At 40.6% G+C, this 22434-nt stretch overlaps 1 long non-coding RNA gene across 1 annotated transcript in view; it reads right to left on the bottom strand.

Moving 5' to 3' along the window:
• LOC138785640 (uncharacterized) overlaps window positions 1–22434 on the bottom strand; it is a 65542-nt gene that overhangs the window by 2978 nt on the left and 40130 nt on the right. The window contains exons 2-3 of the long non-coding RNA XR_011362128.1: window positions 19691–19936; window positions 18389–18472 (exon numbers count right to left, since the gene is read on the bottom strand). This is a non-coding gene — a long non-coding RNA (uncharacterized lncRNA). The remainder of the gene's footprint in view (window positions 1–18388; window positions 18473–19690; window positions 19937–22434) is intronic.

Raw genomic sequence — 22434 nt, 5'->3', positions numbered from 1 at the left:
ATCAATGAAGTATCATCCCAGGCCACTGGATCTTCAATAACATTTTTCCCTTTTGGGATACGATCAATTTTTATAATATGATTCATTTGCCAGTGGGCATGCTTTTTTTCATTTGATGAAAAGGCACTTATGCTCCTTATATTGTTAAAAAGTAACCTTGCAGAGACAGGGTTCAGACTCACACACAAAGGGTTCAGACGCCTCTGTGCTTTAGGAATAGATTTCAAAGCTGTTCCAAGCACTTGTTACCTTATCTATCTGTCAGTATTGTCACATTAATTTACAGTTATTATGGTAACATTGTGGAAATTGTGTTCCCTGACAAAGACATCAGGTACATTCTACTTTTTTTTTTGCTGTGTTTTCTCTTTTTCCTCAAAATGAGTTTTAGATGGAAAATAATATTCTAGAACCTATAGTAAAAAGTAACACCTGACTTAATACTCACCAAAATGGCACCAGGAGATAAAACAATTATATTATGCACAATCCAATTGACATCTGGGAGATATTTTCTTTTTTTTAACTTTATTTCGGGGGGGGGGGGGGGGGCAGACAGGGGTAGGGAACCTGGATGTAAACTGTACAGTAATTTTACTGCAAAGTTTGTTATTTTGAGCCCAAACGTTTGATTTGCAAAAAAAAAAGTACAGTTTAAGGTCTAGTATGGTCTTCTCTGCCCTAGACCACAAGGGGTATATGCATTAACCGTCATCCTAGAGTAAAAAGAATACATTTACCTCCTCACTACCTTCAATTTTAAGGGGTGCTGATAGTCTGACCTAGACCAACAGGGATGGTAATATTAACCTTGTGACTACCTTAGACATTAATGTCCATATCTGCATAGGTATATTGACACATAGGTAAACTGCTAATGTTGTTTACTCTGTTTTTAGGTTTTTTTTTATATAATTTATCTCAAGTAACAGAGACACCAAGACAGAAGGCATTAAGAAGAAGAGGGGTGAGGCAATGGTTCTCGGGCTCCCTCCTGTTTGCCAGTGTCCTATATCTCACCTAAAGTATCTCTGCAGCTCAAAGTAATAAATGTTCCTTCTCCCCTAGTGAACAAACGGTAGTCACCTCATAAAAAAAGGCAAGCAATTGGTTGTTGAGTGAGCAAATCGGCTGATTTGATCATTTGTGCAGCTAGTAAAATCATTGTTATTGGCTGCTTATCTCTGTCTGGAGATGTGTAAAGACGCTGCAAGCCGGTCTCACTTACTGGGGCTCAGATGCAACCTTGCAGGGCCATATATAAGGCCGAACTGTTAGAAGCTGAGCCGCGCGCCTGGTTCCCAGCCATGCTGCTCGGCTGGGAGTAATGCTGACGGCTTCCTTCACAACAGGCAGGATCGATTGCTGGGGGCGCGCCACTGGCGTCCCTAGCAACCACCCTGCACTTTTGGTTATCGGGCCACGCTCAAACGTCACTACGTTCTGCTGTTGAGCGGGACCAGCCTGCTGTGTTTATATTTTCTTTTGTGTGTAGCAACCGCCGGGGCCTCACCACTCCTGATCAGGTGTACCGTGTGACAGCTGGAAAAAAACCAACTGTGCAAATCTATGGCTATAGGAACAGAAAAATATTAATCAAACAAGGTTTTGGGTTTTTTTTTCAAATTTCTTCTGACCCTCAGTTTTTAACCCCATTATTAAAGTCTCACTACAAGCTCGGGCTTCAGTTCAACATTCTAGCAAATCTTCATCTGCAGTGCCCAAGGGCGAGATTTTATTGTCTTTAATCCAATATTGTTAAGATTGAGTCCGATCTTAAAACAGTCTTGAGGTGGTACTAAACCTGGACCCACTGGTGATAATTTACCCTAACTCTCCTGCCCGCTGCTGGAGAAATTTGCAGCCATGAGGGATCCTTACCCCACATCCTGTGATATTGTCCAAGTATCTCTAAATATTGGGAAGACTGTAAAAAGCTCCTATGCCAAGTCATAAGAATACCTATCTATTGGTTACCCCAACTAATATAACTGTTCATCAGAGCTAAGGATATACCACCAACAGTGAGCATATTAGCTTTCAAGATATTTATGATTTTTAAAATAAAAAAAAAAAAAGGTATAGGGTGGGACTGTCAAGGTCCCATGCCCATCCCACGTTTGTGAGGGTCCTATGATGGCTCCATACAAATTGGTACTATAGTTCTGTGCATCTATTTATGACCATTTACTTTTGCTTTAGGGCCAATATATATTCAAGATGGCATCTAGTTTTGGATTATCCTGACATATAGCAGCGCTCAGGCCCCCTATTGCCCCACTCATGAGCTACCATGGCTTGACTACTATTAACCATAGCAAATCATCTAGAATATTGACAAGAATGCATCAAGACTTTCCAGAACATTGTAACAAAGTAAAAGGCAGATTATATCTTACGACCTAAATGTCTATTCTTTTCAGCCAGAGCACATAATCATAGTCTAAGATGCACAGGACTAAAAAGACATTACGCACTTAATAGACTTTAACAGCTGCAGGACACAGCAGAATCTTATATCGTATTATCACCAAGGCTCCTTCCTCAGTATCTCTGATGGGTCATGAATATGTAAATTCAGAATGTACTTTGGACACATACTTGACAAGAAAGCAGCTACAACAAACCGATTCTAGTTATAAAAGCATCAGTATGGAATTTTTTTTTATGTTTGAGCAGGCAGCCTATTGCTAGGTGACAGATCATTAAGGCTATATAGCCAGTCAGCGGAAATGAAGAAATAATTTGTTCCTAATAACTTTCACATGACCTACCAGGCAAAAGAGATTTTTTAAAGTGCTATCTTTAGCAATGCATGTCAAGAGTGTATATAGGGTTCTTGTGACCCACAGTAAAAGCAGGCGGGTTATGAAACAAAGTAATAAACACCTAGTGACAAGGCCTGAGCATGAAGAGATCTCATCACCTACCATTAGAACACTTATGAATAATTCAGAAGTCTCTCTCAGCAGCAGGAGATTCAGTCAGTCGGTGCTTTTCACTATGCTCCAATAGATAGGAAAAGGGCACAAGAGAACTGACTGCTTTGATTAAACCAGAAAGCCCAGAGGTCACTGTATTTTTTTTTATGAGACTCTAAAATGCTATGGAATGAATTGACCACGCTTGTGTGCATAAACCTATTAGCTTCTATATACATGTGTTGTAACACTAGCAAAACAAAGAGAATATTTCCTGTGCTTTAAATGGTGCCATTTAGTATATGTGATGATAACGCAGATCATGTCCTCCGGCACGCATTAACATATTCATTTTATTCCACGTTGACTTAAATAACCAAGAGCTGTCGTACAATGTCAAGAGACAAAATGTATGTAATTATCAAATCGATTGGCTCAGACATGAGGTGACATTTAATGCGGTGGAAGCGACGCTGAATTTCTGTACACAGCAATTGCCTAACATGATCATTTATTAACAGTTTGAGCCCCATTTTTACAGTGCACATAAACATTTTCCTAATATACTATATTCAAGGCAATGGTAATCTGTTTCTATAGCATAAATACTTGCCTAAATACTTTGGTGGCCCTCTGCCTCCACTCGGGTCAGGTCATATGGAAGAAGTGAGAAATTGTATACAGTTTTACGGCTGGGTTCACACTACGTATATTTCAGTCAGTATTGTGGTCCTCATATTGCAACCAAAACCAGGAGTGAATTAAAAACACAGAAAGGATCTGTTCACACAATGGTGAAATTAAGTGGATGGCCGCCATTTAATGGCAAATATTTGCTGTTATTTTAAAACAACGGCTGTTGTATTGAAATAATGGCAGTTATTTACTGTTATATGGCGGCCATCCACTCAATTTCAACATTGTGTGAGCATAGCCTTTCTGTGTTTTTAATCCACTCCTGGTTTTGGTTGCAATATGAGGACCACAATACTGTCTGAAATATACGTAGTGTGAACATAGCCTAACAGTTGTAGCAGAGCAACTGCATTGTTTAAAGGGGAACTATCAGCAAGTTAGGAGTATCTAAATTGCTGATATTTCCCAATAGCGCACAGAATACTGAGAAAGAAGGTATGTTTCTTACTTTCATCCTCAGTGCCATTTTCACGCTATGAAGAGTTAAATCTTTACGCTAATATGGCATTTTGGTGCATGGGGGGTGGGGCTACTGCCCAAGTGCACCGAGCTGGCCCCCTTTGCTGTTATTCATTAGAAGGGGCGGACTGGCCGGAGTCGGATCAGTGCACTGGAGGCACCGATGCACCAATAATAGCGTGAAAACAGCACTGAGGATGAAGATAAGAAATGTACCTTCATCCTCAGCACCCTGTGCATTATAGGATGATTTCAGCAGGTTAGATTCTTAGTTTCCCTTTAATCATTTAATGTGGTTTATCACCAGAGAAGACATGTGTACTCAGCTCTACTTATTTCTGTGATTATTGACATAATTCAACCATAAGCCTTTAAATTATGTACAGTACATTCATAAGGTAAAGCCTGTATTTTGTGTACTTAATGACTTGATGTGCCTAAGTGTATTTGGTGTTAGTACTCTTACACAGACTGTTTCAGCTGCAGTTGTGATTTAACGCCAATTGCTGGACAATGGCTAAAACATGCACATGCACATGCACATGCACAGCATAGTGCCATGTGGTTCATACACCATATCGGGATTATCGGTTTATTATATTAAGATGGAATATGCCATGCCTGTATTCACGTTTGTGATATTTTCCCCTGAATTGTGGGACCATTAAGAGCCATGACTAAGGACTGTTAAGTCCGAAATGCGTCGACATTTTAAAAGCATTGAAATAAATTGAAGACCTTTTTATTATAAAAGCTGAAGAGATTTGTGGTTTTCATTTATGTACCTCAGGGTCCAGAGGCTTCTCTTCGTGCTTAACTTGTTTATTGGGAGACCCTCACATCAACACAGAAGTGCTGACCAATTGTGGTTAAAACAATTAAACTATTAAAACAATAGCAAGTTAAGGTTGCAAGCTCAGCCCACAAAGACTATATATGGACACTTCTCATAATTATAGAGATCAAGTATTTCAGCCAAACACATTCAAGGGGTTATGCAGTGCTACAAAAACATGTCCATTTTTGCCCTACTCTTGTCTTCACATTGAGTGGGGTTTGAAACTTAGTTCAATTGAAGTAAATGGAGCTTCATTGCAAACCACACCTGAACTGAAGACGAGAGAGAGGGGAAAAGTAGCCATGTTTTTGTAGTGCTGGATAACCCCTTTCAAAACAGACGCATACAATTAAGCCTATAGTTGTGTAATCTTCATAGACAAACAGTGGTAGTAGTATGGGCTGTCCTGATTGGATGCCAAGCAGTGTTGTGTTAGGGCAGACTAATGGTTATGCTGTCAAATTACAAATCCATTTCTGTATAAAGTTTATTAGTTTGTGGAGGAGCACCAAGCTGAACCTTTGCCCCAGGCGACAGCAAGCCTAGATTAGACCCTTTAAAGTATACCGGTCTTGTGAAATGTTTGACCAGCAGTTCATTTTAAAGCTTTTACCTGCATATATATGTATAATATAAGCAGCATGTGGTGCTATTCTTTAATGATTATGCACTGGAGATTTTAAGTAGCCAGATTGATGTTGGCTAAAAGTAAATTTAAGAAAGCTGTAAAATCCCATCCATGTATTTATTACAGAAATAACATGTAGCCAGTTATGTCAGCCTTTGTTCAGTGGAAAACATATGTTGCAAAAATGGCACTGAACTAAGAGCCAAGTCACTAACATTTCAATGTGCCCTTTACATGCGAGCGGAACATTACATTCTATCAGCTCAGTTCCCTAAAAATACTATAGTGCTATGATCAATTAGTAATGATGGCTCTTTGGCTCCTCATCCACCTATTAGATGCCTTCTATTACTGGTAAGACTACATCATGCTATAAATTATAGAAATTGCATTATTCTCAGAATTACATATGTGGAAGAAGATACAATAATTGGCTTTAGACATCTACATGAAAGATGAAAACGGTGTTGTAAGAAAAGGTTTCTTCTACGTCTTAGAAAGTATGCATCTCCCAGGGCGCAATGTCGCAGATATTTCAGTAAAGAGCAACAGAAATTAAAAAAAATCAAGTAACCTGGTTACACTTATTGTAGTATGGATAAAAAAAAACATACATCAAGGTCCATTGTACTGAGAAATCACTAAAACATTTGCTGAACTATAATGACCACTGTTACCTAGAGAGAATGGGCAGCTCGATTACCATTTTTCTATTATGCACTACATGGGGATATAAAAGGCCACTTATTCTATACTCCGCATTTATACAGAAGCATTTTGTTAAAAGGACTTTATGCATTTAAGATGTTATTGATTATATTGATTATTAAAGATATGATAGATTACTAAATATATTGAAAATTAACTAGATTGAAAATACATATACAATTATACAATTCTCTGATATAATAAACAATATTCTAATATATTATATTTTATACAATTTTCTAATATACTTTCTGTATCTTTATTAGCTTTCATAATAACTGCTAGTAACCATTCAGTAAAATTTTTTATTATTAAACAGAACCATGTCCTGATCATGTGATTCTTGGCTACATTGATGACACAGTTGTCATCCCTGTAATGTAACACTAATGATCATATGACCACTGGGTGGGAGATTTATGGAAGCTGCCTCCGGGGCGTATGCCACTGAGCAGGTACAGAGCACCTGCTTCGTGGTGTACACCATCTCTAACACCCGCTCCCCTGATGCTTGGGCAAGAGGGGCACAGTGAGGCGGGGAGGAGTTGTGGCACCTCCCTCGCCTAACTTATCAAGGTTTATGCCTGGAAAAGATTATTCATAATATGCTATTTGCTCAGGGATAGTTTTAGACTAAGGCTATGTTTCCACTGTGTACACTGTGTTCCACCATGAACAGCTGTTATTTAACGCATCCTACGGTGAGAATTAATTAAGTAGTGTTAAACGACAACCGTTCACAGCGGAATGGTTGTTGTTTGTACAGTGTGTGAACATAGCCTAAATGTGCCCTGAATACTAAAATATTATAGCAACAGCAGTCATACTATATATTACAGGCAATCACTATTCAGAGACCAAAAAAAGTGGTATTATTAAGGCCACAGAGCAAGAGTGGCGGAGTTGTCCACCACGAAATGCCACCAGCCTCCATGTCATAATGATACTCTATGGGAGGCTCGCACGGCTCCTCTCTTCGCGCTGAAAAATGAACATGTTCATTCTTCAGCGACGAGAGATATAGCGAGCGAGCCTCCCATAGAGTACCATAATGACACAGAGGCTGGCAGCATTCCACACTTGCTCTGTGTGCACAGGACCTTAGAGTCAGTCTACTGCGATCCCATTTGCTGCATGTTAATTTTTATGTGGACTGCAGACAAAACTCCATGAGTAAAATCCGCAAAATTTCAGTCCATGTGAATTTACCCTATAGGTATGACGGTTAGTTACCTCGCACATTTCTCAGTGGCAAAATTACGAATACGAAACACATAGCATCAACGATCATTTGTTAATGTGATCAGAAACACTACAGGATAAACTAGGCGCTTTATTGCCTGTCACATGTTCATTGCACGGTCATGAATAGATTACCCTGACAACATTCATTGCATGTCAGAAGTTACTAAAGCAGCACTTTGTACCTTCATTGCTTGAGTTTTTCTCATGTACAGGACAGTTTATGTTCCATTAATTCATTCATCAATTCTAAGACTAGAGAGGACATCAAAACATCTATGCAAGTGGGAAAACCACGTGTTCAGCGGATATACGAGTACCAATTACCACAATCAATTCAGGATGACCTGTCACAACCTTTGCGGAACAGACAACTTGTGTTCTGGGCTTCTTTCCAGGTCTTACCATCAACTACTTTTATGGTTTCACAAAAGCAGTTTCATATCTTACTTATGTTTCCATTGAAACCAGTTATTAATAATCTTAGAGAAACATATATATGTAGATCAGCTCACCCCAGATAATTAATGGCGCATGCAGGTACACGAGTCTCCGGGTTTGGAGTGGAGCACGTGGAAATATATGCGGGCCGTGTCCCGTATCGGCAAATCCAACGTAGAAAGAGATTTTCCACAGCTCCTTAGGATAGTGCGAATTCTTTATTGGTTGGCGTTGCGGAGGCAGCCCTCCTTAATCATGCCATGATTAAGGAGGGCTGCCTCCGCAACGCGTCGGCGTGATTTTAACCAGTTTTTAATTTCACCGTATATGTACCAATAAAGAATTCGCACTATCCTAAGGAGCTGTGGAAAATCTCTTTCTACATTAATAATCTTAACTCTGTTAATGTTATCAGCATGCTTAATATAAAAAAGGAAAAAATGAGGTTGAAAAGTTAAGTCTTTTTAAATGATGGTTTATAGACCTTATTTCTTCCACAGTATGTGTCATAGCCAAGATTTTTTATATATGGAAATAAAAAATCTTCTTTAAGTTTTTAAGGCTGCTGTCACACATGGCAGGTTTTTTTTTGACCCCTGCAGTTTTTGAGACAAAGCCAGAAATGGATTGCCTCTACATAAATCCCGTGCGCTCCGGTGCGCATGGCCGAAAACCTACGCCAACTGAGGACTGGACTAGGTTTTCGGGGTATCTTTTGGCGGAACGGATGGTGAATCACGCTGACTCTGAGTCTGCGCCCTTCGCTCCGCCCCCTTCACACCCCCTCCCTGCCCCCCGGCGTACCCGGCGGAAAGTGCCGATTTGCATATATTTTATTTGCAAATCGGCCATTTGCGAATAAAATAATGCGCAAATCGGCACTTTCCGCCGAAAAACCCCTGTACGCCCGTTGATACATGTCCCCCATAGACTATATTGCAATACACTTACAATGTAATCTATATTGGAAAGGAAAAGAATAACAAATCACATCATTCTTTTAGGAAACTGAAGACAATCCCCTGATTTTAACGCAACTTACCTTAACAGACATTAACAGACCTTTACTTGTTAAGTCATAGCTTAAAGGGATTATCCAGTGCTACACAAAAATGGCCACTTTCTTCTAGAGACAGCCCCTCTCTTGTCTCCAGTTTGGGTGGGGTTTTGTAACTCATTTCAATTGAAGTGAATGGAGCTTTAATGCAAACTGCCCCTGAACAGGAGACAAGAGTCATGCTTTCTCTGGAAGAAAGTGGCCATGTTTTTGTAGCACTGGATAACCCTATTAAGACAAGAAAGAAAATTGCTTCTCTTCTTATCTTATGAATATATATTAATATAGTATAGGCAAAAAAGTCTAAGACCACTTCTATATACCGCCATTTAATAAAAAGTTATAATTGTTCACCCAGAGAAATGCATGGTACCTTTACTCACGTATACAGAGAATGGAGAGTGCACTCACCCATTATAACGTCCTTTATTGCAGTCTTTAGCTACAGTCCATAAAAACTTGGTGGCCACACACTGGCACCTTCAATAAATGTGACAGCTGTTTCATGCAATCAATGCACTTACTCGGACATCACTCCATTGCTGGATGTGCCCTCCGCTTATTCTACAGTGAGAGATGGTGCCTTTACTGTACCTTGGTATGCCATTGATATAATATAAAGATTTTTACTGTCAAATTCTATACAAAGCTGTATACATGCCATGTGAACAAAGCTTTCTGTGAATCCTAGGGGAGAATATCACATATGGCACTCAGCTGAGCATTGTGCAGCAGAGCACAGGGTCAGTGCAGCTGCATAGTTCAACCTACTGCACATGGCCCTATGGCCCAAGTCAGCGCCTTCTATCAAAGTGAAACTGGAAGTCACTTGTCAAAAGGGACGTGGGTTTATTTGTAGATCATAGACCAAATACCAGCATGCAATGTCAATCAGCTGCTTCTAAGGCTAGCGGGATGTGTTAAACAAGTCATGGACTTGCAGAACAGGGACATAATATAACTGCTTTGAAAAGCATTGATATGGCCTCATCTGGAATATGCTCTTCACCTCCGGGCAAAGGTTCATGGAAAATCTAGTCTAGAACTGGAATAAATACAAGGATAAGCAATTGAAATGAAAAGGATCATGGGAGATCTTAGTTATGAAGAGGGATTAAGACATAAATGTATTTATTTCTGAGAAGAGGCGGGTAAAAAGGTCATGATCAACTCATAGAAATATTTAAATTGACTGTAAAAAATATGATGAAAAGCTTTTTATGTAAAATTCCCTCCCTTCCTCTGTAGAGTGCTGTTGTAGAGGCTTTCTTACCATAAGCACCATGGATCTGTGGTATAGTCTAGCTCAGGAGCTGGTCAGTGCAATAACAGCTGATGACTTCATAAAAGGCTTAGATCACGTGTCAAACTCAGGCCCTCCCGCTGTTGCAAAACTACAATTACCATCATACCTGTACAGCCAAAGTTATATATATACATATAGTGTGTGTGTGTGTGTGTGTGTGTGTGTTTGTATGTGTATATATATATATATATATATATATATATATATATATATATATATATCCTCACTGTGTTTGTGTGTGTAATGCTTCTCTTTGTTGTAGGCAGTGATAGAAAATAGTATACTGCACATGGCCCTCCCCCTGGTCTTATAACCATCAAGAATTGCCAGAATAAGGGGAAGGGATTAGATCAAGAACTGTCTCATAGAATCCACATATATTCATTTTTGAATAGTTAAGTTCATGTATTCACATGTGTTTGCATTTGTATGCTATTTACGCATGTGTTTTGAGTTTTTTTATGAATGAATGGAAATTATTATTATTATTATTATTATTATTATTACTACTACTGTGTTTCTCTGAAAATAAGACCAACCCCAAAAATAAGACCTAGCTTTATGTTGCAGGCTTGAACTAGATTTGCATTTCCAAGGAAATACATAGTGCTTGAAAAGGACGCCCTTTTAACATTGACTTCCCTTTAAGGGAAACTTTAACCCTTGATACCCTCCCTTTAAGAGCGACTTTGGTACAGTCCCTTTAAGAGCAACTTTGGTACAGTCCCTTTCAGAGCAACTTTGGTACAGTCCCTTTCAGAGCAACTTTGGTACAGTCCCTTTCAGAGCAACTTTGGTTCAGTCCCTTTAAGAGCAACCTTGGTACAATCCCTTTAAGAGCAACTTTGGTACAGTCCCTTAAGGAGCGACTATGTTGCAAACGCTTTGAGTGACCTATATACTGTCCCTGTAAGAGCAGCTTAAAGGGGTAGTGCTGCGGTAAAAAATTATTCACAGACTAACACACATTACAAAGTTATACAACTTTGTAATGTATGTTATGTCTGTGAATGGCCCCCTTCCCCGTGTCCCCCCCCCCCCCCCCACCCGTGTACCCGGAAGTGTGGTGCGCTATACTCACCTGTCACGTGCCGACACCCGTCTCCGATCTTCAGCGAGTGACGTCTTCTTCGGGCGGACGGCGAACAACTCCGACTGTCCCGAAAGCCGGCCACCCTCTGCAGCGTCATCCGATCGCGGCTGAGCACAGTTGTGACGCGTCGGAAAGGGGACGGGCGGCAGTGACTCGGCCGTCCGTCCGAAGATGACGTTTGGCACAAGATGGCGGACGGCCCTCGACACGGATCAGGTAATGTATATTGCACCACACTTCCAGGTACACGGGTGGGGGTGGTGGGACACGGGGAACGGGGCGATTCACAGACATAACTTTGTAAGGTTTGTTATTCTGTGAATAATTTCTGAGCGCCGCACTACCCCTTTAAGTTTTGTCCCTATAAAAGAGACTTAGGTACCATCCTTTGAAGACCAGCTTAAGTACTGACCCTTTAACAGTGACTTGGGTACAGCCCCTTTAAGAGCGACTTGGGTACCGCCCCTTTAAGAGCGACTTGGTTCCGTCCCCTTAAGAGCGGTTTGGCTACCGTCCCTTTAAGAGCGCCTCGGGTACCCTTCCTTTAAGAGCAACTTGTGTACTGTCCCTTTAAGAGAAACTTGGGTACCGTACCTTTAAGAGCGGCTTGGGTACCATCCCTTTTAGAGCGACTTGGGTACTGTCCCCTCTACTTTGCTACTTTACTGACTGACCTCTGCTATGTTATGCGGTTATCGGCTCTACTACATCACTGACTAACCTCTGCTACTTATAATGGTAAAGATCATTGCTGGGTTACCATGACAATCTTACTCTTAATCTGTCAGTGAGAAAAAATTGTTAAGGACCTTCCATCTTCTAGATCTTCTATTGGCCAATAGTGGACACGTGACTGTGGGGATGTTGTGAGGCATTAACTGACAAGACCTACGAATTTCTATTAGCTGCTATATTTCAGCTATTTGCATATGTGCTTTGATTGGCTGTCAGCGTATACAGTGTGGCCATTATTTCCAATGGGCCATTATTTTCTTTGGTAAATTAGGGGTCTAGACGTAAATTTGTTAAAAATGACATATCCGATCAAAACCAAAAACAGATAGCACACCGCCGAGGGCTTCGAAGAGCAGTTTGAACGGAGTCTGTGCGCAAAATGGTTGGGGCTTTATCAATCACATAACAATGGCTGGAAGAAGATGGAGAAGAATACGGATTACAATATAGTGCTTTTCAAGCACTATAATGACATCATTAATAGTATAATCGTAGACATCATTGACGACATCACTGATGACAATAATTGACAACAATGATAACTTTATCGACAACAACTCCTTTGACATCACTGATGACATCATCGAGTAGTGATGAAAAAAATCGATGACATCATCAATGATATCACTGATGACAATGATTGACAATGATAACTTTATCGACAACATCATTGTTGACATCATCGATGACATCATTGAAAAGTGTTGACATCATCGATGATATCTTCAATGACATCATCGATGGCATCATCAATGACATCACTGATGACATCATCGAGAACATCACTGATGACATCAGTGACATCATCAATGACATCAGTGACATCATCAATGACATCACTGATGACAATGATTGACAACAATGATAACTTTATAGACAACATCATCGTTGAAATCATCGAATAGTGATGACATCATCGAGGACATCATCAATGACATCACTGATGACATCATCAATAAAATAAATGATCACATCATCAATTACATCACTGATGACAATGATTGACAATGATAACTTTATCGACAACATCATTATTGACATCATCGATGACATCATTGAAAAGTGTTGACATCATCGATGATATCTTCAATGACATCATTGATGGCATCATCAATGACATCACTGATGACATAATCGAGAACATCACTGATGACATCAGTGACATCATCAATGACATCACGGATGACATCATCAATGAAATAATTGATCACATCATCAATTACATCCGTGATGACAATGATTTACAACAATGATAACTTTATCAACGACATCATCTTTGACATCATCGATGACATCATCAAATAGTGATGACATCATTGATGACATTATCAATGACCTTTTCGATGACATCATGGATGACATCATCAATGACATCACTGATGACATTCATTGACAACAATGATAACTTTATCGACAAAATCATCATCGATGACATCATCGAATAGTGATGACATCATTGATGATATCTTCAATTACAACAATAACATCACTGATGACATCATCGAATTGTGAACACATAATTGATGATATCTTCGATGACATCATCGATGACATCATCAATGATATCACTGATGACATCATCGATGACATCACTGATGACATCGATCACATCATCAACGACATCACTAATAACAATGATTGACAACAATGATAACTTTATCGACAACATTATCATTGACATCATCGAATAGTAACAACATCATTGATGACATAACCGATTACATCATCAATGACATCACTGATGACGTCATCAATGACATCACTGATGACAAGGATTGACAACTGTGATAACTTTATCAATTACATCATTGTTGACATCACTAATGACATCATCGAATAGTGATGACCTCATCGATGACATCTTTGATGACATTATCGATGACATTATCGATGACATCATCGATGACATCATGGATTACATCATGGATGACATTATCAATGACATCACTGATGACATCATCAATGACGTCACTAATGACAATCATTGACAACAATAACTATCATCGACTTTATCTTTGACATCACTGATGACATTATCGATGACATCATAAAATAGTGATGACATCATTGACATAATCGATGACATTTTCTATGGAATAATCGATGACATCATTTATGACATCATGGATGACATCACTGATGACATCATCAATGACATCACTGATGTCATTCATTGACAACAATGATAACTTTATCGACAACATCATCGATGACATCATTGAATAGTGATCACATCATTGATGATATCTTCAATGACATTATCGATGACATCATCAATGAGATCACTGATAACATCGATGACATCATCAATGACATCACCGATCACATCATCAATGAAATCACTGATAACAATGACAACAATGATAACTTTATCGACAACATCATCGATGACATCATCGAATAGTGATGACATCATCAATGAAATAATCAATTACATCATTAATTACATTACTGATGACATCATCGGTGACATCACTGATGACGTCATCAATGACATCACTGATGACGTCATCAATGACATCACTGATGACAATGATTGAAAATAGTGATAACTTTATCAATAACATCCTTGTTGACATCATCTATGACATCATCGAATAGTGATGACCTCATCGATGACATCTTTGATGACATTATCGATGACATCATCGATGACATCATGGATTACATCATGGATGACATTATCAATGACATCACTGATGACATCATCAATGACGTCACTGATGACAATCATTGACAACAATAACTATCATCGACTTCATCTTTGACATCACTGATGACATTATCGATAACATCATAAAATAGTGATGACATCATTGATGACATAAACGATGACATTCTCTATGACATAATCGATGACATCATTTATGACATCATGGATGACATCACTGATGACATCATCAATGACATCACTGATGTCATTCATTGACAACAATGATAACTTTATCGACAACATCATCGATGACATCATCGATGACATCATTGAATAGTGATGACATCATTGATGATATCTTCAATGACATTATCGATGACATCATCAATGAGATCACTGATGACATCACTGATAACATCGATGACATCATCAATGACATCACCGATGACATCATCAATGAAATCACTGATAACAATGATTGACAACAATGATAACTTTATCGACAACATTATCGATGACATCATCGAATAGTGATGACATCATCAATGAAATAATCAATGACATCATTAATTACATCACTGATGACATCATCAGTGACATCACTGATGTCATCAATGACATCACTGATGACGTCATCAATGACATCACTGATGACAATGATTGAAAAAACAGTGATAACTTTATCAATAACATCCTTGTTGACATCACTGTTGACATCATCTATGACATCATCGAATAGTAATGACATCATCTGTGACATCTTTGATGACATTATTGATGACATCTTCTATGACGTCATCGATGACATCATCGATGACAATCATTGACAACAATGATAACTTTATCGACAACATCATCTTTGACATCACTGATGATCATCAAAGAGTAACTTTGATACAGTTTCTTTAAGAGCGACTTGTGTACTGTCCCCTCTGCTTTGCTACTTTCCTGACTGACCTCTGCTACGTCATGTGGGTATCGGCTCTACTACATCACTGAGTGACCTCTGCTACTTATAATGGTAAAGATCATTGCTCAGTTACCATGACAATCTTACTTATCTCAGTGAGACAAAATTGTTAAGAACCTTCCAATTTCTACATCTTCTATTGGCCAATAGCCTATGGCATAGGCTGTATCCCAGTTTTCTAGGCATTCCTTAGGCTGTATCCACCCGCTGCACGGAGCTGGCAGACAGCGTGAGTCAGATGCCAAGATTTCTGGTTCGTATGAACCAGAAATCCGGCAGGTTCGCTCATCTCCAATAGCAGCCAATAGAAATTCTAAGGTCTTGTCAGTCAATGTCTCACAACATCCACACAGTCACATGTCCACTATTGGCGGGAGACAGTGGGAGTCAGATGCCGAGATTTCTGGTTCGTACGAACCAGAAATCCGGCAGGTTCGCTCATCTCTACCTGCTATATTTCAGCTATTTGCATATGTGCTGTGATTGACTGTTAGTGTATACATTGTGGCCATTATTTCCAATGGGCAATTTTTTTCTATGGGAAATTAGGGGTCTTTAAACGTAAATTTGTTAAAAAAGACAAATCCGATCGAAACCAAAAATAGCACACCTATCACCACTGAGGGCTTCGAAGCGCAGTTTGAACGGAGTCTGTGCGCAAAGCGCTTCGGGCTGTATTAATCGCAAAACAATGGCTGGAAGAAGAAGAAGTATACGAACTAGATTTGCATTTCCAGGGAAATACATAGTTCTTGAAAAGAGCGCCCCTTTACCAGTGACTTCCCTTTAAGAGAAACTTTACTCTGGGTGCCGTCCCTTTAAAAGCGACTTGTCTTTATCACTTTATCACGGCTTGTCTTAATACATTGTGTTTTCCTTGGCGGTGTGTATATACTACTATATGTGTAGGGCGGATTGTTCCCTCTTTTTTCTTTGCTATTGTATGTTTTCTATGCAAAAGTTTAAATAAATTCTTTAAAAAAAAAAAAGCGACTTGGGTCCCATCCCTTTAAGAGCGACATGGGTCCTGTCCGTTTAAAAGCAACTTGGATCCCGTCCCTTTAAGAGAGACTTGGGTCCCGTCCCTTTAAGAGCGACTTGGGTCCCGTCCCTTTAAGAGCGACTTAGGTCCCGTCCCATAAGAGCGTCATAGGTCCCATCCCTTTAAGAGCGACCTGGGTCCCTTTAAGAGCAACTTGGGTCCCTTTAACAGCGACATAGGTCCCATCCTTTTAAGAGCGACTTAGGTCCTGTCCCATAAGAGCGGCATGGGTCCCGTCCCTTTAAAAGCGTCTTGGGTCATGTCCCTTTAAGAGCGACCTGGGTCCCTTTAAGAGCAACTTGGGTCCCTTTAACAGCGACTTGGGTCCTGTCCCTTTAAGAGCGACTTGGGTCCTGTCCCTTTAAGAGCGACTTGGGCCCCGTCCCTTTAAGAGCAACCTGGGTCCCGTCACTTTAAGAGCGACCTGGGTCCCTTTAAGAGCGACTTGGGTCCCTTTAACAGTGTCATGGGTCCTGTCCCTTTAAGAGCGACCCACTTCACTCTTAAAAGGTCGCTCTTAAAGGGACCCAGGTTGCTCTAAAAGGGACCCATTTCACTCTTAAAGGGACCCAGGTTGCTCTTAAAGGGACCCATTTCACTCTTAAAGGGACCCAGGTTGCTCTTAAAGGTACCCAGGTGGCTCTTAAAGGGACCCATGTTGATCTTAAAGGAACCCATTTTGCTCTTAAAGGGACCTGTGTCGCTCTGAAAGGGACCCAGTTCGCTCTTAAAGGGACCCAAGTCGCTCTTGAATGGACCCATTTTGCTCTTAAAGAGACCCAGGTCGCTCTTAGAGGGACCCAGGTCGCTCTTAAAGGGACCCAGGTCGCTCTTAAAAGGGACCCAGGTCGCTCTTAAAGGGACCCAGGTCGCTCTTAAAGGGACCCAGGTGGCTCTCAAAGGAACCCAGGTCACTTGGGTACCGTCTCTTTAAGAGCGACTTGGGTACCGTCCCCTTAAGAGCAAATTAGGTACCGTCCCTTTAAGAGTGACTTGGGTATCGTCCCTTTAAGAGCAACTTATGTAATGCCCCTTTAAGAGCGGCTTGGGTACTGTCCCTTTAAGAGCGGCTTGGGTACCGTCAATTTAAGAGCCGCTAGGGTATCGTCCTTTTAAAATGGCTTTGGTACTGTCCCTTTAAGAGCGACTTATGTAATTCCCCTTACACAGCGACTTGGGTACCGTCCCTTTAAGAGCGGCTTGTGTACCGTCTCTGCTACATGGCTGCCTCAGCTTTGCTATTTTACTGACTGAACTCTGCTACTTGGTAATGGTAAAGATCATTGCTCGGTTACCATGACAATCTTACTCATGTCAGTGAGACAAAATCGTTAAGAACCTTCCATATATTAAATCTTCTATTGGCCAATAGTGGACATGTGACTGTGTGGATGTTGTGATGCATTGACTGACAGGACCTTAGAGTTCCTATTGGCTGCTATATTTCAGCTATTTGCATATGTGCTGTGATTGGCTGTCAGCGTTTAGAGTGTGGCCATTATTTCCAATGGGCCATTATTTTCTATGGGAAATTCGGGGTCTTTAAACGTAAATTTCTTAAACGACAATTCCAATCGAAACGAAAAATAGATAGCATACCTCACGCCGCCGAGGGCTTCAAAACGCAGTTTGAACAGAGTCTGTGCACAAGTGGTTCGGGCTGTATTAATCGCAGAAAAACAGCTGGAAGAAGAAGAAACGGAAAAGGAAGAAGAAGAATACGGATTACAATATGGTGCTTTTTCAAGCACAATAAATATAAGCCCGAGCATCAGCCAATCAGTGACAGATTTGTTATGCTCCGCCCCCCCCCCTTCTGCTCAACACAAGCTGCAGGGGAGGTGAGAAGATGCACACTAAGGTACATAGAATAGGAGGGAGAAGGTATAAAGTATAGGGACTACCTGCTAAGGCAGATGTATACAGTATGGGGTTAGAATTACAATGGGGGAGGGAGGTTTACAATATGGAAGGCCTTACAACAGAGGGAGATTTATATAGTATTGGGGAAGAACTTCAAAGGGGATGTATTCAGTAGAAGGAAAGAACTACAGAGGGCGATACAGAGGAACCTACAGTATAGGACCTAAAAACAGTGGGACATACAGTCGAGCGGTTAAAGAAGCAGTTCACTTTTTATTTTTTTCGCCCCCCCGGGTAGCCGCTGTCAAGTATACTTACAGAAGATGATCGGTGTCCCGTTCCCGTCGGTCAGTTCCGTCCCGCGGTGCCGTTCACATCGGGCGCGCGCTCACTTCCGCCGGCTGCTGCGAGTCCTCTTCTCTGCCCAGTGATTATACGCCGGAAGTCACTCGCTTCCATGCATTCTCTATGGAAGCGCGTGACTTCCGGCGTTCAAATGACAAGGGAGAGAAGAGGAGTCACAGCGCCGGCGGAAGTGAGCGCGCGCCCGATGTGAACGGCACCGCGGGACGGAACTGACCGACGGGAATGGGACACCGATCATCTTTTGTAAGTATACTTGACAGCGGCTACCCGGGGGGGCGAAAAAAATAAAAAGTGAACTGCTTCTTTAACTACAGTATAGAGTGGTGCTACAGTGTAGGGGCATAACTTTAAAAAAAAACTACCCTGAATATGAACCCTAGCCTAGTTTTCTGAGGAAAACTCAGTATCATGTAAAATACAGTATATTGTAGACTTATATACTGTAAATCACTGTTAGTCTCCCTTTGATGAATATATATAGATTAGTATTTGCATAATATGTATAGGTCCAGAAATGGTACAATTTACCACTTCCACTATGCCGTGCCGTACAGAGGTAAATCTAATAGACAAGTGCTGCTTTTGTTTGAGACATGTGCTAACAAAAGTGTGATGCCCTGCTCTCTACTTACAACAGATATGACAGTTTATTGAAGCAAAAGGTATGTTTACCTGAGGAAAAAATGTCTTTCTGACACCGATCTGCTCTGATGAATCCACTAATGTGAAATTTCTGACCCAATAGACAGTGATTTCACAGAGCTGAAACTCCTCTCATTATTCATGAAATATGTGCAGCATAGTGTCAGTTTTCTCGCTGTCGACTAGCTGGCAAGCAATTACTCATTCACATCACCCGTGTTTTTCATTCAGTGGGTGTCTATATACTGCGTTCAGCTAAGGAAGAAGAGCACAGTGCTGGAATGAAAATGAAAAATTTTGATTGTGTTGTTAGAATTTAAATAGAAGAACAGTCCTACCAAGATCTTAAATATTTTAACAGCTTAAATATTACAAGACACTATCATAGCTTATAGGGTAACACATTTTTTCTTTTAATACATAGCTTCCATTGAAGATACTGGATGAGTACAATTTAAAGAAATTGCCCTAAGCTTTAGTAGTCAACGGGACTTGTTTATGAAAATGCACACAAAAATAGTAAGACGTTGCCCATTGCATTAAATCAGAATACAGCTTTAATTATTTACAAGACAATGGTAAATGAAAGCTGTAAAAGGAAAAAATGTCAGCTCACCATCCCGCTAAAGTGTCCACAGTGCAAATCCAGTGTCCCGTAGATAGGAGCACGTGTAGAACGTGACATTGCGAGCCGTAACTCGTATAGGATCCAATGGAAAGGTGAAGTCCACAGCTCCTTAAAATGTGAAAATCTTTATTTTGCGTCCAACATCAAACAAAAATAAACATACTGAATAAAAACAAACACCTACGCGTTGCGGAGATACACTCCTTTATAATGGCCATGATTAAGGAGTGTATCTCCGCAACGCGTAGGCGTTTGTTTTTATTCAGTATGTTTATTTTTGTTTGATGTTGGACGCAAAATAAAGATTTTCACATTTTAAGGAGCTGTGGACTTCACCTTTCCATTAAATGAAAGCTGTGATCGTCTTAGTTGCCATGGGCAATGAATCCACCTTGTGTCTTAATAATTTTCATAAATAAAGCCTATTATTATCTATCATCCAGCAAGGTTTTGTTTCTATGGTATATAATGAAAAGCAAAAACACTTCAGTTACTAGAAGTCTTAGGCTATGTTCACACTATGTATATTTTCGTATAACTACGGCCATTGTTGCCGAACAACGGCCATGATTTATAGGAAAATATACACGCCGTTGCCGCCTATGGAATCCCGACCGGAGCGTATACACAACGTATACGTTCCGGCCGGGATCTCTAGCGGCACTGCAAACAACTTACATGTAAGTTTTCTGCGGCCGCTATTCATTAAATAGCGGCCGCAGAAAACCCTGTAAGTGCACATTATGGAGCAAGCGGCTCTGTGGGGAGTTTTGATGCGGGCAGGCACGGATGTGCCCGCATCAAAACTTTGCAGCCCTAAAGATCATCCGGCCGGTACTGCAGTACCGGCTGGGATGATCTTTTCAGAGATCGGCCGGGTCACGAAACGGCTGGTCTCCTACAATGTAAGAACATAGCCTTAAAGGGAATGTGCCATCAGGTACATCTCTTAAGTTTTTTACATGAATAGTCTGGTGCCGGCGTGGGGATGCTGGTGCCACGGCCCTGTTTTACCAGGGATGTCGGTCTATTCCGGGCACTGATCCGGTCTGAAGCACATATTAAAGCCACAAGACCCAAACTCCTTGCAATTCAAGTAAAGTGATCTTAGGTCACTACAGAATCTTATGAACATCTACTGTATGTTCAGGTCACTTCAAGTGCAGTTTTGAAGCAATAATATAGGCATTAAAATGTAGCCACAATAAAGCCTAAAATAGTAACATAATAACCTTTCTAATACAGCCCCCATTCCCCAGCTGCCAGTATCCTGCCACACTGTGATGCAGCTTCATGACATGTTATTCACTATTGATGCCAAGTTATGATACAACTTTGCAAACAACAGCTGGGGAACAGAGGGAAACTGGTAATTGGAAAATCAGCTGTAAAACATATAACAATATAGAGTGTGAACTTGGACAAGTTAAATAGCTGTTTCCATAACTCCCAAAGGCTTCAATGGAGAATACCAAGCAAATACAGTATTATGCTATCTCTCCACTCTATGGGCCCAACTACACAGGGTAATTATCGGTAAGTAGATGCCATGACCCTGTGTGAATAGCCAAGCAATCAACCAATAAATAAGCACTCGTTGGCTAGGTTTACACTATGTAAAAATTACGCCATCTTTTATAATAAATGCTCAAACAACGTCCGTTATTTTTTGTGTGTTTAACAGGTCCCCTCCAGGGTATCCCCATAGCCACAGGTACAAGTTTTCTAACCGTAACACCCAGAGATTTTCCAAAACGTCAGGTATAATCTAATTCAGTTCATCTGTTGTTGCAGGATATTCAAAACCCATTTGGGTGCCTTCACACGTACCAAATCCGCAGCGGATTTAACGTTGCAAATTCTTAGCTAAATCCGCTGCAAATCCAGTGCCTGTTCATCCCTATAAGAATACATACTCACTGCAGGATTGACATCCCGATGAGAGTATGTAAGGTAACCCCCCGCCGACCAGAGCATACATCACCTGCTTCCCGCTCCGGCTTGCTTTGGACTTCCCGCTCAGCCAACCAGTGGCTGCGGCGGGGTAGTGCGCTGATTGGCTAAGCGGGACAAGTAGACGCCGGGAAACCCCAAAGATGTCAATCCCGCTGCGAATATGTATTCTCATAGCGATGAACAGACACTG

Source organism: Dendropsophus ebraccatus, chromosome 3, assembly GCF_027789765.1.
Source record: "Dendropsophus ebraccatus isolate aDenEbr1 chromosome 3, aDenEbr1.pat, whole genome shotgun sequence".
In the NCBI taxonomy this organism is placed as follows: domain Eukaryota; kingdom Metazoa; phylum Chordata; class Amphibia; order Anura; family Hylidae; genus Dendropsophus; species Dendropsophus ebraccatus.
The sequence above is the reverse complement of the archived record's forward strand: the minus strand, read 5'-3'. Positions and strand labels throughout refer to the sequence as shown.